The 19,448-nt window shown below is 36.4% G+C and overlaps 1 protein-coding gene across 5 annotated transcripts in view; it reads left to right on the top strand.

The window, feature by feature from the left end:
• Positions 1–19,448, top strand: part of LOC114249107 (Histone gene-specific Epigenetic Repressor in late S phase) — a 245,520-nt gene that overhangs the window by 163,033 nt on the left and 63,039 nt on the right. The window lies entirely within an intron of this gene.

Genomic DNA, 19,448 nt, shown 5'->3' with positions numbered 1-19,448 from the left:
ATATGTAAATTAACAAATTCTAAACGTCTGTCGTGCCAGTATAGAATGAAATAGAAACAAAATGAATTGTTACATATCTAATGAATTTACTTTCGCTATCAATCAGAATAAGCCACTTAAAAATTCAATTCGCAAACAAAATACGTAAACAAGATCAATGTACAACTTGTAACATGAAAAGGCACTTGTAATTCAAATCACGGAGCGATTGAAGGAAATAAAATGATTTAATTAAATTCTTTACATGGACGCACATGACAGGAAACGCATTCAAGTTATAATTTAATAGTCTATCATCTGTGATCCTTGAGGCTTCGCAGCGTTTCCTCTTCCCAAGCAATTTATAACGGACTAGCGACCAGCCCTCGCTTCGCTTCGGAAACATTAAATTTTATTATTGATAGCTGAGTCACGCGATGTAACCCGCTGTTATTGTCGTACCGCGGGTGACGCCGCGAGGCGAAGCTAGTCTAAAAAAGTAGCCTAAGTTATTCCTTATATCATCAGCTACCTATTAGTGAAAGTCTCATCAAAATCGGTCCAGCCGTTCCAGAGATTGGCCGGAAGAAACAGACAGACAAAAATTGTAAAAAATGTTATTTTGGTGTATGTACCTTATATATATTCATATGCATGTAGTAAAAAGCGGCTATTTCAATATTACAAACAGGCACACCAATTTTATTTATATGTATAGATGTATAGCTAAAGTTGATATAAGAATCTATTAACACTTAAGGGTAGAGCAAGATAGATAGCTCTTCTTAGTTCTTTTTTCTTCATTTTAAGCGGTGCGCTATTGCACTATATTAATTACACTTGAATGTAGCTTCTTTGAAAAACTTTTTTAAACGAAATTGTCGTATCGATTTAAAATTTACCGATTATGTAATTCGGATGACAAAATAATATTGTGATATGTATATACATACTGTGATGAAGGATGCGCATAATTGAAACTTGGATTGCCACTTATCTTATATATTAATACGTGAAGCAAAAACTTTGTATCCCTTTTTACGAAAATTGGGCGGACGGAGGAGTATGAAATTTTCCACACTTATAGAGAATACAAAGAAGAAGTGCACAATGCTAATTTTTTTTTTAAATAATGCATTAAAGATACATTAAATCAATAAAGAAAACATTACACACACTACATACCATGTATTTGACGCACACACGCATGCATACTATTTATTGTCAAACTTTTGTTCTTGACGTCTGTTGTCAAATTGAGAATAGATTAAATATTGTTTGTCTTTATTAATATTTTGTATAGTGTAGTCTTGGCGAAATTTGTGATTATCTAATATATAAAATTCTCGTGTCACAGTTTTCGTTGCCATACTCCTCCGAAACGGCTTGACCGATTTTGATGAAATTTTTTGTGCTTATCCGGTATTTATGAGAATCGGCCAACATCTATTTTTCATCCCCCTAAATGTTAGGGGTAGTCCACCCTTAAATTTTTTTTTTAATTTTTTTGACAAAATTTTTAATTTATATTTTTTCATGATACAACATACAAAAATACATACAATCCTCAATTTTCACCCTTCTACGATCAACCCTTATTTTTTATTTGCTAATTAAAAACTTTAAATTTTTTTGCGAGAATTTTGTTTTTATTTTGTCATGACGTAGAATAAAAAAAAACATATTACTCTGAAATTTTCACCCCTCTACGATCAACCCCTATTTTTTATTTGTTAATTATAAACTTTAATTTTTTTGGCAAGATTTTCATTTTTATTTTTATTTTGTCATGAATTAAAATAAAAAATCTGATGTTACTCTCAATTTTTCATCCCTCTATGATCAACCCCTATTTTTTGTTAATTATAAACTTTAATTTTTTTGGCAAGTTTTTTATTTAGTTTTATCATGACTTAAAATAAAAAAAATCATATTACTCTCAATTTTCACTCTTATACGATCAATCCCTATTTTTCCATCCGCAATAAGGTTGCAAGATGGCAACCAAATATTATAATTGTAGTACGATAAATTCTTATTCAGAGTTTATAATTTCAAGTTCCTTTAATTATGATTTTTTTTAAATTGAATTTGATCTCCCGCGCTCGCCGGTCGACTACTGATCAACTATTAATCGATCAGCTATCCCCACCAGGTGTCACCACTGATCCAGCAAATATCACGTAGTAGGGACGGGGACGAAGCCGGTCTCCTGTCTTACTTACTCACTATACATCATAGATTATACACTTAATATATTTGAGAGCTATACAATACTATACATTTTTCAGCCATGTTTTGTTGGTTTTATTTGTGTATCAATAGTATGTTCAGTAGGTCTGAGAATCGGCTACTATCTATTTTTCATACCCCTAAGTGAAAAGGGTTGTCCACCCCAAACATTTATTTTTTATTTTAATTTTTTGGATATATTTTTTTGTTTATAATGAGGTATTATGTGGTTAAATGAGGTTTTTATTTCTACAGTAGAATTTCCCTAGAAATCTTTTTTAAGGCAACACAACGTTTGCCGGGTCAGCTAGTAGAATTATAAAATACAATTATAATAGTGTACAAACTGACAATTCCTATTAGTTATAGTCGAATTTCGACTACTGCGGGACCTCTAGTTATTATTAATATATATTATGCTAATTTCTTTAATCTTAACAAGTAGTTTTAGTTTCTTAGTAACTACGTTTGCTTATTTGTTATTGCCTAGATAGGCGGTCGAGCTTGCGGCCAACCTGGTGTTAAGTGGTCACCGGAGCCCATAGAACATCAACAAAGTAAATGCCGCCACCCATCTTGAGACATGAGTTCTCTCGCTTTTTACAGTAAAACGTCTGCCCTACCCTACAAACCGAAACGCATTATTGGTTCACGGCACACAAGATGCCACCAGCAAATAAATTTACATATATGTACACACATACATACATTCTTAATATACGTATTAATAAAACAATATGTATTCCTTAAACATAAACAGCACAAATTTATATTTATTGAGAGTGTGCTCCGTTTAAAAGTCATAATAAAAGATTATTTTATTCTATCTGTGAAAATTATTGATATCGGAGCTTATCAAGTTTTATATTAAATAAAACTGTCAGGTTATAATTCGGAAACCACACCTAAGAAAGAGCGTTTTAGATCGAGTTTGGTTTGTTTTTTTGCGATTTTATATCACATTTTAGTCTTAGTATCACAAGGAAAATAATCATTGCTTGTAATGTGTTTATCCAAAAATTCTTAATTTAATTAAGAAATAACGTCACACGCGTCGCGCATCCCAAAGGAATCATTCTGAAAGCACTCTGTTTAATAATATATTTTTACAACAAAACTTGCATTTTTATCTATTCACATAAAACAGTGTAACAAGATTAACTTACGCTCATTGATTTACAATGTTTAAAAAAAAAAAACAATATTGTTCGTCGATACGTTTTTATTTTTAAACACAAATCATGCTTCGAAAATTGCCTTCGTTGTAAACAAAAAAGGTTGTGTAGTCTGTCAGCGGTATCGGGACTAAACATGCACAGGGCGCGCGTGTTTTTTCCAACGGTTTTGCGCCATTAAATCAAGTGATAAACTGCTGTGTTATGCACTTACGTTTTACGGGAGACATCGATTTACGGCGTCTTACCTCTAATAGTACATCATACGTTAATATTAAGTCGATGATCAGAATAATCAGTAATGTTCGATTAAATACATTATTTCTCATCAAATTTAGCAATGAAGTAATGTAAAGTACTTACAATGTATATTAAAATGTAAATTAAAAATAAAGAATATATATCAAATTTCATGATTAAAATTTAAGTTCAGATTAACTTTTATAAAAAATTACACTACCTACTCATACGATTTCCTGCATATTCGAGCAGCTTAATATAGTCCATGTGTTGAGTATTATGGCACTAAAAAGCCTATGGATTTCATTTATTTGTAGCTGTTGTATATTCCAGAAACGCGCAGCAGTATAGAAAACATCAATTTTTTTTTTTTTGAGACCCCAGTAGATCTATTATGGGATGTTTCAAGATTATCCATTCTTTCTGGGACACCCTGTACATAATATATATTTTTGTTTCATTGTTTTAGAAGTAATAACCCAATTCCATCCAGAAAGTCTTATAGCCCTAAACCTATGGACGTGCCATAGACACAAGTGACGTCATTTGTCTTATCAAGTCGCCTTTCTAAATCGGTATTTATATTTATGCGTGTGTATTAAGTTAATAAAAATAGGTTTTTACTAAAATAGTATTGACAATAACCCTAATTTGAAGTACGTATGAGCATGAAATGTTCATCATCATTAGATAAGATTATCCTACCGTCCAATCGCAAACTGGTCCAATATTATTTAGACATGTATAAAGAGACCCGAATTAAAATTTGGTCGAATTCCGTTTGAATCAACAAACAGCCGCTTAAGTAACCGTGTCCCAAACTACATAATTTCGTGCCTCTTACAAGAACAGCTGATAGCCTTGAGACGCTATTTCAGCTTCTACTTGACGTGTAGGTGAGCTCACGGGGCTCAAACCGGGAGTGTTGCTAACACGTGCCCTAGCAAGAGCAGTGCTTCGCAGAATCTACCAGCGGATCGGAAACGCGACCCACTGAGAAGATCCGGCGAGAAAATTCAGCGAATCATTCAAAACGAAAAGCTTGTCTGTTTTTAATTTAATTTTAAAACTGCGTATTATAAATAATATTAATTAAAAAGTTAAACAGTTTTAATTAGTTATTTAATAAATGGTAAGCGTTTAATTGTTTTGTTAGCATAAAGATTTCGTAGAAACGATAAAAAAAATTGCGTCTTCATTGTGAAGCGAAGCCAACTGAAACACGAACACTCGTATTCGTTTACTTGTACATGTGTATAGATAAGAGGTGACCTTAACTGATTGAAGTTGCGCACGTATCATTTAACGTGATGGAATAGAGATGTTTCCAAATTTTAAATGCGTACGACTTTAAATAATAATATCGACGCTTGAAAGGCAAACGTGAGTAAGCGACAATAACCGCTTTGTACATAAATGATAGGCAATAACCATATACGATGCGCAAAAAAAAAAAATTCTAGGTCTATTAAAATCATTTCAATCCTACAGCTAGATTCGTTAAAATAGAACTTTTTTTCAGGTATTTCAACTTTAAATTAGTCTACTGTAAAGTTCACGCATTGTCGCATAGTCACGTTTGCCTTTCAAGCGTCGATAAGATCTACTTAAGAAAACGCCATTGAAATAAAATTTAAAACTACGTAAGAATTCATTTTTAGACAAGCGGGTGCGTAAACCTTGCTACACATATTACGCGCACACGATTTTATGACAATGACGTCACAAGCCGCAATGCACATCTTTATCATCCAACCCCCGTCATTAGATTTGAAGTATTTACTCAGTTCTAAAGGGCCTATTTAGTACACCAAAAATGTTCTAGAAAAAAATAATTAAAGTTGGAATCAACATTCCTATCGTGACACGAATGTATAAATATTAAGTGAAAACTTAAGTTATTGTTTTAATTAAACTTCCTTCCTTATAATCAATTAGCTCGGCATCCTCATTAGAGCTTATTTAACACAACTAATTATGAAATCAGTTGCCAAGGTAAACTACAAAAAGTAACATGAATAACACGGTGTACAATATTTTTTGTATGTTTACGTTTTATGTAATTGATGAATAAACGCAATATTATTATCTATATATGTAAAGTAAAGTTTGCGTTATACGTAATTAAAAATAAATTTGTTACAAAATACATGCGTAGATTTGTTTAGTGATTTCATGTTACTTATTATCTCTTCATAATATGACGTCCTTCTGTGTGAATATTACCCAATTAGTGCCGTTGCAAATTATTTAGCGAACACAGAAGAAGCCAACCGTCAAGTTATTATGTCACAAACTCACAACAATAACAATTTATTGGGAGCGACCACCCTTTGTCACGGGTGCCAGCCATGGGACCCATTTACACTCAACTAAAATCAGCAAGCACTCAACAACAATACTTATTTTGAAAGAAACTCGGCGCTTTCCCAGAAGATTGCTGTTACTTATTATCAACACGAAACAACAAGTTTTGATGTTGTCTCTTTCCTCCGTCGGGAAGCCGCAGTTTGACAGCAAAGGATGGTCATATTTCGCAATGATCAATGGATGCAAAAACGAATGGTGACGTCTACAGGATGCTCGAGCGCAGCTGGCTGGAGGTTTCGTGTTTTTGTTCTTTTTTTATTTTTATTTTTCGAAACAAAAAGAAGGTTCGCTTCGCGCGAATTGACTCGAAACAGGGCCCGTTTCCGTAATAGGTACGGAAAATGTTAATGAAGCGTACGCCTCAGTGGAATGCGTACAAAAACTACGCCGACGAGGACTTGTTATTTATGGCAATTATGGTTTCAGTGCATACTTATTAATTAACTTAATTATCAATTTCGAATTCTAAATCTTAAACAAAAACTAACCTAACTGAACAACAAAAGCTGTGGATAGCTTACCACGAAATATTATTAGGGATCAAAATTCAAGCACCTTTCAAAAAATAATAATTTATTAATCGAAGTATTTATTTTCGTAGGCTTATCCTTATTATTATATTTTTTATCTCGAGGAAAGATCATTTCGCCGGGTGCAAGGAATTTCATTGTAACTCAGTTTTATCTAAATATGAATTATAATTTTATTCTTTGCACGTCTCGATATAGGCACAAATGTGATAGAACTGAACATTTCTCAGCCTCACTTATCTCACACAGCAAACAAACTTGTACATCACACGAATATTTGCCCGATGTCGGAATCGAACCCACGACCCTCGGTCCAACAGGGGCGCTAACCACTGTGCCACTCGACGAGCCATTATTATTAAAATCTATATATTAGTATGTATTGTATGTAAGTATGTATATTGGTATATATTATATGTAAACGGTATACATATATCTGTTTATTGTATGTATATATTTTCTATAATAATGTATTGTTTATGGTACACCGCAACATACCTGCTATATTTTTATATTTTCCAGAATTTCTGTAATTTAAACGGTTGTCTGGAAGAGATCGCTTTTAGCGATAAGACCGCCTATTGTACAAATGTATCTGCTTTTTGACTGTTTTTTGAATGTAAATTGTGTTTTGGTGTGCAATAAAGTGTATTCTATTCTCTCTTTCTCTCTCTCTCTAAAATCTAAACAGCTTTCTTACGAGGCAATCGACTCAAAATCACTTAAACACACCGAAACTTAAATTGACAAATTAAATGTCAGTTCCTAAATTGTTGAGTTAACGCAACTTCTCTCAATTAACGTCTAAAATTGCCCTCCAAACGTCAGGAGGACACCCCGCGCTTAAATGGTTTTACAAGCTTAGTCATAAAACCAATTAAAATCAATCAGCCACGCCAACCCTGTAGTTTTCTCGCGTCATTAACGAATGTTAGATTGTGTAAATAGCTGCAAGTGTGAATATCGCTTCGTGTTTAACTAAACCGGAGCTCCTAAAAAGAGTTCTTAAAATGTCATAGAACACTTCTAATAACCTGTGAGACAATACGAAACTCCCTAGCACTCAAAGCTACACGTACAAAGGTTTTAGGGAATTTCTAACCCAATCCGACATATTTTAGTGACTTTTTTCCGTACCTTATCATTGGTAGCCTAGGAGCTAATCCAACTATACGCGTGGTAGACGAGCTCAACTTCGAGGACTTACTAGCACTAGTCCTAGCAAAAGCAGTACTTCGCTGAATCTACCACTGGAATCACGACTCACTGAGAAGATCCGGCGGGAAACTCAGTGGGTTGTGTCTTTGAGTTTCAGCAATAAGCAACGGTTTGCACCTCGTTTTAAGTGACCGTAACTACTAACAATCAGCTAAGCCTTTAACTCGTCTACCTTCGATGAGAAAAAATATTTTTATTCTTCTAGATAATATTAGATTAACGTAACATAACGGAGATTTGTGATCATAAGACTTATCCTAACCTCATCCGCTGCGGCTCTGAAAAAGAATTTAAGCGGTACTTGGACCGAATCATTATCTGAGCGTCTTTTTTAGCTTTGAATACTCTGAATGGGTAAATTAGCTTCCGACTCACCGAAAGCTAAGTTCTTGTTAGATTCTACTGACACCACAACAAGAACGCCATCTCCGTTTAAAAATGAAGTCAAAATCGTAAATATATTCTAATTCCACCTGTTGCATCTTTAAAACTGGAACGCGTGACTGCTTCGCGATACAACACTAAATAGACAGGATAATTACAGCTACCCGTTAGGACTCTGGTCAAGTAAAAAGGCAAGTAAGAAAAAGGCATTATAAAAATTTTGATTTTACGACACAACTTCATCGTGGAAAGCCCACTGAGTTTCTCGCCGGATTTTCTCAGTGGGTCGCATTTCCGATCCGGTGGTAGATTCTGCGAAGCACTGCTCTGTTTAGTGTTAGCAACGTCGTCAGGTTTGAGCCCCGTGAGCTCACCTACAAATTCTCCGAATCTAGTATAACCCCTTGAGGTTACTAGAATAGGAGGGAAAAAAATTCGTGGAAGTCGTTCTGAACTATAAATTCAATGTGACTATTGTACGCTAATATCTAAATTCGACCGTAATCACTGACGCCTCAAAATTTAAATTAATTTGATGTATTTGATTGACAATTTTTCTTGTAGAGGTGGTAAAAAAAAATTCTAAATTTTTTATTGAAATTTGTAGGTTTCAATCAACAGGTATTAAACAAACAAAAAGATTGACAACAGAGAAGTGACTACTAAATTGTTTTGTTTTTGTCTATTTACATACTTAGCCGAGAATGACTGAAAAAGATTTGAGCGTCCTCAAATTTTCCTTGTGTTATTAATTGTAAAAGCACATGTTCTTTTAGCTAAGATACATACTACAGCCTTAAGAAATAATAACTAAAACTCCCTAAGGAAAAAAATTGTTAATATCGTTTGTTAATTATAAAATTGTGAAGTATACTTTCAGAGTTTCAAACTTAACCCTTAAATTTGTTGAAGGCATGTCTTTAGGTCTCAGTAACTATTTAACGCTAAGATGACCATAAGCTTTTCACTCATCTAAAGCGATAAAAAGACAGTATCCAGATTCTATTGAAGACTAAAACCATTTTCAAAACGCACTAAGGGCAACGTCAAAAACTTTCAGTATTTCTAAATTGATTTTCAACGGCAATAAAAGTTGAAGCACAGATTGGTGTCTGATGCGAAATGCATTGACCTAGTTCATGAAGTCGGCGTTGCTCGGATCTCTATTCATGTTAAAATATGTATTCGTTTGCATACGACGCCACTGTCAGGGAACTTACTGTGTTATTCAATCGAACTGCTCGGGCATTTGATATTTGATTCGAGGTCTAGCAGTCTAGCTTCTTATCTGCTAATCAAATCTGTTTTTCTTCTGATTAAGGCCTCTTTCAATATTCTACAGATTTGATTTAACAGAACTAAGTTTTTAATAAAGCAGATTGAAGTTGATGTACTTGCTTTTTATGCGAGTGGTAAGATTTTTCTTTGTTGCTGAATGATTTTATGGACTGAATTAATAGCGTAGGAAAAGTTTGATAAAATCCTTACGATCGTAGAAATAAAATGTCGTCGAGTTGTCGTCGTCTGTCATTATATTACTCGGATTCCACTTTGCTAATCAAACTAATACTTTGTTAGATCGAAAAGGATTCTAGAATAAATAACTCAATTACAAGTGCAATTGATAACTGTAGCGTGTGCTGTAACAAAGTTTCCGACTCTTATTGTGTCGAAAATTTTAATTTTACCATTTGTAGCTAAAAGGCGTCGATAAGTTATACGATACATTTAAAGCAGATCAAATAATTTATAGTGTAGATAGATTAGTAGCAAACGTTTCCTATAATGTAGCTTTGAAATTATAGTGGCCCAAAGTGTTCCAAAAGAATTGTCCTTGGATTGAAAAACGGGAGAAAATCAACGACAACAATCTTAAAAAAAAAATCTTAAAAAGACAATTAAGGCAAAATACAATGTTACTAGGTCTGTATTCAATAAAAATCCATCAAAACAAATGTGAAAATTATTTTTGGATGTTAAGTTTCAATTTCCGGTTAACTAACATGTCTATAAGTTTATGACCACTTAGCTATTGAGCTTAGTTTCAAGAATCTAGACGTCCGGTGCTATCAAAGTAAGTGTATATCAATTTATTTTTATTTCCCTTAGGTACGAAGTATCTTATAACCCGGGTGAATGACGTAACCGTAGACATAGTTGATAGGTACGATGTCTCTTGCTTTTTATATTGGACGTTTCATATTACTTTACAGTACCCATAGACACAGCCCACTGAGTTTCTCGCCGGATCTTCTCAGTGGGTCACGTTTTCGATCCGGTGGTAGATTCTGCGAAGCACTGCTCTTGCTAGGGCCAATGCTAGCAACACTCCTAGTTGGAGCTCCGTGAGCTCACCTACACGTCAAGGAGAAGCTGAAATAGCCCCTCAAGGCTATCGCATAAGGAGGAGAAGAAGAAAAAAACGTTACAATGAATACCATCAAAAGGAAACAATGTTGTGAAAATAAGATTAAGAAATCTTGTTACCTCTATCGAACGTCAATGACAGTGACGTTACAACCCACAATGGTCGTGACCTATGACATAGATATATAAGAATGGTAAGATGCCTCGACTAGTAGACTCGTATCAAGCGATGCGATTGTGCCGGAATCGAATCCTGTATGCAGGTACAATGTTTATTCAGGAATACGCACCTAAAGACATGTTGACGACTTCCACGACTACAACTGTGCAATACAAATGAAAATCACAAAATTTACTAACTTCCGTCACTAATGGTTACTCAGTTAGTATACAAAAATACCCTAGGTTGTGGACCCACTCGAATAGCTAATACCGTCCTTTTTTGGTTCTTACTGTTAATCGCTTAGCACGGTATGAAATGAGGCTGAAATCGTCTTACTCTCGCCTCCTTGCATCGTGTTCTTCACTGCTGAGGGTTGTGACTTTACGGAGCACTTTTGTTTGGACTATGTTCGTCCCATTCCTTAATATTAGAACTCATTCATAAAGGCTTTCTTGGGAAAATGACTAGTGGTGAGTTCCGTGCGTCTAGTTCCCTAATAATAGTTTCTTCGGTTTTCGCGAATTATAGACATAATTAAAACTACTTTAGCGGTATAATTTCGCTTTTTTTACTGTCATTATTTTAGTCCGATGTTTCAATTTACTAGCACAATATTCAAATGTCGAAAAATAACAAAAACTTAGATGTCTGTTACCATTAAAACCGTAAGGTATTGGAAACATAAATGACAATAAAAACGCTAGATTAAATCCGATTTACATAATCTTTTTATCTTCAATTTTAATCATAATCACTTTATTTAATTTATTCGTGATCCATAATGATGCAGGTGCTCTTCAAAATATTCTTAATTAAACTATTTCAGATTCATATCAATATTCCTAAAATATGAAGTCATAAAATAACAATAATAGAAATCGATAAAATATTGATTTTAAAACTAGTTTTCTGAATTTATATTGTGTTATGGAGCGCATTTGCTGTTCAACACTTTATAATTTTTAAACAATACTATGTGACACACGGTCTATGTATATCATTGTTATTATTATTATTTTGAAAGAATGGTGTAAGTAAGATCGCCCGAGCAGGTAGATACCATATTACCTACTTCCTCGGTAAAGCAGTTAGACGTCCTAGTCGTCCCAGTTCGAAAGACAAAACATTATAAGTGCAAAAAAACTGAGACCTCATGTCTCAAGGTGAGTAGGGCCATTCATGTTATCTTTTCGTTGGACTTCACCAACAACTTAACTTCAAGGCCATGTTTTAACTTATTTGATGAAACGGGTTCAACTACGCGCGAAACCTTAAGAGCATAGTTGTTACTTCATTGCCATCGGTGGCAGACCTACCTCATCTCAAGTAGTCACTGCCGCTCATAAATGTTGCCAGGCACATGATCTGCTGACTACCACCAAGGGGTTTCCCAAATCTACAACATCGAATTTCCACGATCCTATATTTTCAAATTGAACATTTCAATTCGTAATTGGTTTTAATAAAAAAAATATACATCAGAGTAGATTTCACTTCATACATGTCCAACGCATCGCCCGAGTTTCAAAAAAAGGTTTTATCGGGGTCGGGTGTCCACTCAATTAATCCAATAATCCATTTAAATAACCCAAATACGGCGTGGCTCTTCTACTACCGGAATTGATTTATCTTATCGTGCTCACTTCCTTCACACTGATAAAGTTACATCAGCGCTGCCAGCTAAAATATCTAATAAACGTAATTGTATTTGTCTAATTATAATAATGATATTCTTTAAAACGATTATCTCTTGATTAGTAAAAACTGTGATTACTTATCATCATGAAGCCTTATCATTTTGCGACAAAGGGATTTGAAAATAGATAAATCAATTTTTTTTTTGTTTGTTTATTAAATGGTTAGCATGTTCTTTGATTCTTGGAGTAGGAGATATTTCACGTATTTAAACATCATTAAGCCGTGAGCTTGAAATTAAAGTGTAAAAAATGTCCGTTATGTGTAGAAAGCCCTCCGAAAACCGAAAAAGAAAAGCCCTCACACTTGTTTCAACTAATGTGCTTGACTCATAAAAAAAACTTAAAATAAACAGGCTCAAACGGGTGGTAATTATAGTTCTTCCATTTTTTTCCCGTACTCAATAAATTCATCACAAAAATTATTAGAAATTAGGTGGTCAGATCTCCAAGATCCACAATTAAAGATTATTCATGTGGTACTTAATATTTGGTTGTACATTTTTGCAAGAAAGATTAGGCTGAGTTAAATGAAATGCATTTGTCTCTTAAAGTGCTGGCTCCATTTGTTATTTATACAAGATATATACCTACCCTTTCACCAAGCATAACATACGGTTTACTAGAATCTAAAGAATTCTATTAAAAAAATAATTTAAAATTGCCGTGGAACTCCTGGTTCTAAATAGTGAGGCTTCGCTCATTTATTTTCAATCCCTGTTTAAAAATGACCAATCACAGCGTACAGGTAACACTGAGGAGTGGTACTAATTATAGAATATAGCTCATTATAGGAAGGTACACCACATGAAAGATCTCTTGAAACGCAAACTTTGAACACAACCGTACCAGATGACAGATATGAACTCAACTACGGTAGCAGATGGTGCGTTCGGTAAAAGGAGATGACGGATTCATTTCAGATAATTCTTAAGAACACTCAATTGAACAAACATCCGTAATCAAACACAGGTAGACTAAAAGAGAGAGCTCTCCGTAGACCCATGATCCGTTAGATCAGAATTATCAACAATCCAAACTGCCAAATAATAGATTGAACATTATAGATGATACTTTTTTCAGCTCAAAGATGAATAGAATTTATAGTACTTAAGTCCTAGTCCAATCGTGAGGTAACGTTTAATTCTGAAAAGGAATCCGAACGTTTGATGAACAGTCTTAAAAGTGCTATATTTATAAAGGCACATTCACTGCCTTTTTTATGATCATTTTTGGAGACTTAACATATTTACGACGAAATCGGACGTACAAGCCTCTTCAAAGGCGCCGCAAAAATCTTAGAATACATTTTGAAACGGGTAAATGTAACAATGACATTTAAACACAAAAATTTAGCTTTGAAATTATTGTGTTTTTTTAATGAACGATTACTAGTGACCCGGTAGCCTTTCCAATTTCACCAGGACAGGTGGGCGAGCAATGGCTCAGCCAGGAGGGGATGGGATTTGCTACCAGTTGCCCGAGCGCCTCCAAAAGAGACTTAACAATTCAAGGGTAACTGCTTCCCGAATCAATCTACTACTACTACGGGATATGAATCGCGACCCGCTGAGAAGATCCGACGAGAAACACGTTGGGCTGATGTATGGGTTAGGCTGCATGTCGAACTCTTTGCCGAGTTCGACAAGTACGGTTGTTATAGTTTCATTTATTTAAGGTGCATTGACTGAATACAAATAAAACAATTAGGCACTAATTCGAATTAAAATCAAATTATTGGTTTTAGGGTGAATTGAGAGCTGCTGCGCTAGTATAATTATAACTTGATACATCACAAAGTACATACGGCGATATAAACTACTCAATATACAAGAACTTTAATGAATTATTGAATGGTTCGAAAAAGCTACATAATGAAAAATAGGTAGGTAGGTATGGAACAAATGTATAGAAACAATACCTATAGCCATGAAAATGTACAATTTATTAATACACTCAATGGTTCTGGACACGTGTTTTGAGCACGTGTCGACCCCGCGTGATTCAAAGGCGTAATGACAGTCGCTATACTATATTATACTAGCCTGAAGTATTATAGAGCACTAGGTACAAAAGTTTATGAATAATAAAGGTCGCTTATTTTATAGATTTATTGGAGTACAACCGAGTTTATTTCAGACATTGAGTGAGGTTTTCGTTTGTTGGCGCAAATCGTTAGACGAGCTTACACTCCGCCGAATGTTAAGCGTTTTGTAGAATATTTCATTAGCTCGTTGGTCTTGTGGTGTGTAATTACTACTACTCAATGGTGGTTCTATTTACAGTTAGGGTTCACCACTTTAGCAAAAGCTACCTTTACTGGTGGAAGGGCGTACTAAAACGGTACTGAACGGGTTCGGTACTTATACCGTCGCACATATTTCTACTGCGAAGCAGACATAAATTCTTTATTTGAACTATGGTATAGCCGTTATACGATACAATTATAATATCGAGACTCATGTCTCAAGGTAGGTGGCAGCATTCGCAATTCGATGTCTATGGGCTCCAGTATTTTTATTTTATTTTATTTTTTGCCCTTGTAGGCAAATGTGCATACCTCACCTGATGGTGAGTGGTTACCTTCGCTCATGGACGCCAGCAATGCTAGGGGCAGAGTCAACCGTGATATCTACCGTAAACTTTCCACCAGGTGGACCGTGAGGTCCTTCATCCATCTATCTACACATGAAAAAATTGTGCCAATTAGGCTATGTCGTATCCAGCAGTTTAAAATCAGTAGAAAATCTCCCGATGAGAAACTGAGGGTAGTTTAAAAAAAACTGTTACTTAAGGCATTCGGGCAACCGGGAGCCGGAGGCGGGAATACGCCCGTACGTCCCGGCCCCTGTAGGTAGCGGCCTCCCCCCGGTGAAGGTCAAGGGGCGACCTGAGGGGGTGAGGCCGCGCGGCGCGCTACCAGCACTCTAGCGCGCTGCCGTGGAGTGAATAGAGCGACCGGTCGACGGTGTATCGCGTCCCGACCCAGCAGGCTGGTTCTGTTCCAGCGGGGTATTCCGGGACACCAGCGGCACCGTCTGGGCGGCCCGACGGGCTGCCGTACCAAGACGGTCGACGTTTCAGAGCCTTCGATTCGCCTCGAAGGCTCCGTCGGCTTGGCGTCCTTGGGGTGAGCCGCGCCGTCTGGTTGAAGTGTTGACCGCGGTAGCCCCCCTACCTCATCCGGGTTCTGACCTCGGAGGGGATCGGACGTCGGGTGTAAGAGTGCAGGGGAGTCGTTTAGTGGGTGGGTCCTAAAATCCTTGGGCCCGCGGTCTGCTCACAAAACCATGCAGATCGTTGAGTCTCACATACCCCGCGCGCCCCTTTTGCGCGGGGACCTCGTAGGAGGTTCGGCCCTCTATCCGAAAAAAAAAAAAAAAAAAAGGCATTCGGGCAAGCCTAATGGTAAGTAGTCACCGTTGCTCATAGATACCAACGATGCCAGGGCCCAACCTCTGCTGATAAAACTAATTTAAAATCTAAAACTTAAACTAATTTAAAGTTTGCTCTGTGTATGTTCTTCATTATATGTTACATTAACCGGAATAAAATCCATACACGCAATGTGTAACAAATTCGCTGCAGTAGGTTATTCCCTTTTATAAAAATGTCATTTACGTCACTCCTATAACAAGTATGTTATTTTACATGTAGGTACATGTGTGTGTTTTGGGAACAGTTGGTTCCTTGAATGTATTTAGAAGGTTTGTTTTTTGTTTTACTATAACCATGACCAAAGGGATTGGGCAGCCGCCGTTCTATCCTTCAATCCAGAACGCAGAACTGCAAAACGTTTAGATACCACCTTTAAATTGAAAAATATGGGGTCATAAAACATCTTTACGACTTCAATCTCTTGTTTATCGTACATGCTTCTATTAAAGGAATTGTTTCATAATATGTAGAATATATATTTTTTTTCCATCGCACCATAATAGAGCTCATCAATAGAGGCATTTCCGCATACCGTTTGCAATGAATTCTCCACCATTCCTACTCAATGATAGGTATGAATTGGTTGTGCGTCCAGCACTGTCTGTGAGTGACGGCCATCACTTACCAACTGGTCACTTCTTGGATTGCCCGCCTTCGAAAGAAAAAAACATCTCAACATATTATAATAATTTTACCTGCAGCATTGCTTCGGTAATAGTCTTACTTTACTTACCAACCCACTGAGTTTCTCGCTGAATCTTCTCAGTGGGTCGCGATTCCGATCCGGTGGTGGATTCAGCAAAGCACTGCTCTTGCTAAGGCAGATGTTAGCAAGTCCTCCTAGGTTGAGCCCCGGGAGCTCATCTAGCAAACCGCGCGTAGTTGAAATTGCCCCTGAAAGCTACCAGCGACTATTTAGGTTAGGTTAAAAAAATTCTAAAAGACTTTTTTGTTGATAACTGATTTCATTTTTCTAATGTAACAATACCATATGTTGATGTGAGCCTGTGGTTCCACCGGCCTGCCGATTATACGTGGTATTCGTTCTGTTTTCAAAAGTAGGAAATCCGCTATTTCTGTTCTTGTTGTTGCGGGGATTTCCAAATATTTACATACTATAGCAGTACTATAGTCAGTCCGTCTACCTTCATCGAATCTTAGGACTACTACACGCGCCAGTCCATATGCGCGTCTTAACACTATCCACCTTCAAACCCTTCTGAGCTCTATCGCGGCACAGGAATCAGATGATAGATAGAAACAATGAAGAAGTTGTTAAGTTTCAAATCCCACATATCACCCCACAGTTCTAACACGTAACATGATACGGCGCATCAACTTCTCTTCCAAACTAGGTGGGTCGTAAGCTTGTCTGGTCGTCTATGCATACCAGTAAAAAATCAACATGAACATTTTCAGAAAATTGCTGTTATGAAAGGGAGTCCAACAAGGCGTGCGCAAGCGCAGGCTACTCGCGAAGTTTAATGTGTGAAAGCACCTATACGTCAAGTGTGAGCTGTCTTTGACGTCGTCCTATGACTGTAATACACATTAAATTTGTGAAGTAAAAACGAGCTTACAGTCACACAGTTAGGCGCGCCTAATGTGAAAGTTTATCGAGCGTTTATTGCGTAGCAGCGGGAAGCTTCGCGTCGCAAGAGGCGCTCCCGCCGCCCGCAGGTGTGCCGCTCGCTCCTTGTCCCGCCCGTCCCCCCTCGGCCCGCGTACCGCGACACAGCTTTCTTTCGTACGCCGCCAGTCGACTGTCAACCTCGGAGGCGAGTGGTCGCTTCGTTCGTCCACCACGCGAAAGCGCCGCGCCAACTGTAAACACGACGCACTATCCACGCGCCGCTTCCGTTCACGACATAACCTGGATCCGGCGACATATTCGCGCCTAGTGTCGTGTTGTGCCAAACTTGTGGATGATCTTAAAGTGTGAATCGAGGAACGCAACTGTACTTCAAATACAAGTAAATGTCACCTGCGTCGTACAATTACCGGTGTGGTGATGGCTAGCGAATGCCGTTGATCACAACGCGCGGAATACTCGTTAACATTTAGTATTGTGCAAAACGGGTTCTGTCCGGTTGGCAAAGTCACAGAAGCAACCAAATCTACATACGGCTACCAGTACCCCTAACGCCGGCCGGCTTTCAATACATCTATGATAGCTATCGAACCAGAAAACTTTAAATGTCATTTTCATCTGTCACACATCCGAAAAGATAAAAACATACAATCGAATTGGATAGCTTCGCTACTAACATTAGAATTCTTAATTTAAAATTACTGTTTAATTTAAGTTAACTTCTTTTTAAGTAACTCAAACAAGGTATGTTTTCGAAAGCGTATTCGAGATTTTCAACAGGTCATATGTTCAACATAAACATGCGCTGCAAAAGGGCTAAAATTGATCAAATATTCAAACCTCTATGCGGATTTAACCTCTCTGGAATTTGCAATGTAAGCCGAGCTTGTCAATGCTATCAATTAATGCCATCGAGGCACTGCCCTAGTTAGACAAAAGGCGGCAAACAAGCTATTAAGCTGGCATAGAGAAGTAATTTGGAACACCATTGCAAGTGTGCCGACAGAAGCTAAATATTTTACAAATTGAATTTATCTAAATGTTGAGTATACGTACTTTTCGATGCTGTACTTTAACCAAACCATTTATATCTAATACACGATAAAAGTAAATAACAAATAAATCAATCCTTTAAGTACTTAAATTATATAAAATTAATATTTTATCATAATAAATGTTGAAATATTTTAAATTAATCTTGATTATCGCAATGAACATACGCAATTTATTTCACATATTTGTAAACATATTTTTCGTTTCTTGAATGAAGTTTTAAATAATTCTCACTAACTCTCACGGCTCACTTGGCTAGTTCCGAAACTGAAAAATAAAGTTAATTTTAAACACAAGCTTCAAGTCCTGTTTATCTTTTACAGCGAATCCAACAAGCTCCTATTTATAATTGAATTCATTTACTAACTTTTGTAAGTTCGCTTATGAGTTTGCGGTCTGCTTTGATGCAGCCTGCAGCAGAAGTTCTACCTTTGTCGTTCTTAAACTTTACCTCAAGTACCCATTTCTGGAGTTGCAAGTTAATATTCTAGTAATATTAATAATAAAAGCCCCTTGTGTTTAATTCGTATTTAGAGTAGATTTAAATTGTTTTTTCTTCAAGAAAAGCTTTCTTTTTTGTACCACCCAGCCTTTTCCTTTGAATGACCCTTTCAAAATAAAGATTTCAACTAATTCACAAAACGACAATTATTCACAGTGTGCAAGCATAATATCGAAAAAATTGATTGTCGCACTCGCAAAATCATGAGAATATCGGACTACGAGTATAGGCGCTTCTATGAAAGTATCAATTTTATTTCGTTCCTAAATACGTTACGTCATGAACAATAGAAACGACAAATGATTGTTTAAATTAGAAGCACACAAAGCGTAAGAGACAACTCGAGTGAAAGGCTTTACTTTCACTAGCCCTGCTGCCCTATTATACACCATAACTCTATTGCAAAATTTCACACTCTCCTGCCCCCGGTAACCATCAATTACACAGATAAATGATTTTAGAAACTTAACATTAATTGATCACAAGATAAATGTCTCGTTATTGAATACTTA

Source organism: Bombyx mandarina, chromosome 18 (assembly GCF_030267445.1).
Source record: "Bombyx mandarina strain Sakado chromosome 18, ASM3026744v2".
NCBI lineage: Eukaryota > Metazoa > Arthropoda > Insecta > Lepidoptera > Bombycidae > Bombyx > Bombyx mandarina.
Note: the sequence above shows the minus strand (reverse complement) of the source record. Positions and strands in the feature narration are given on the sequence as shown.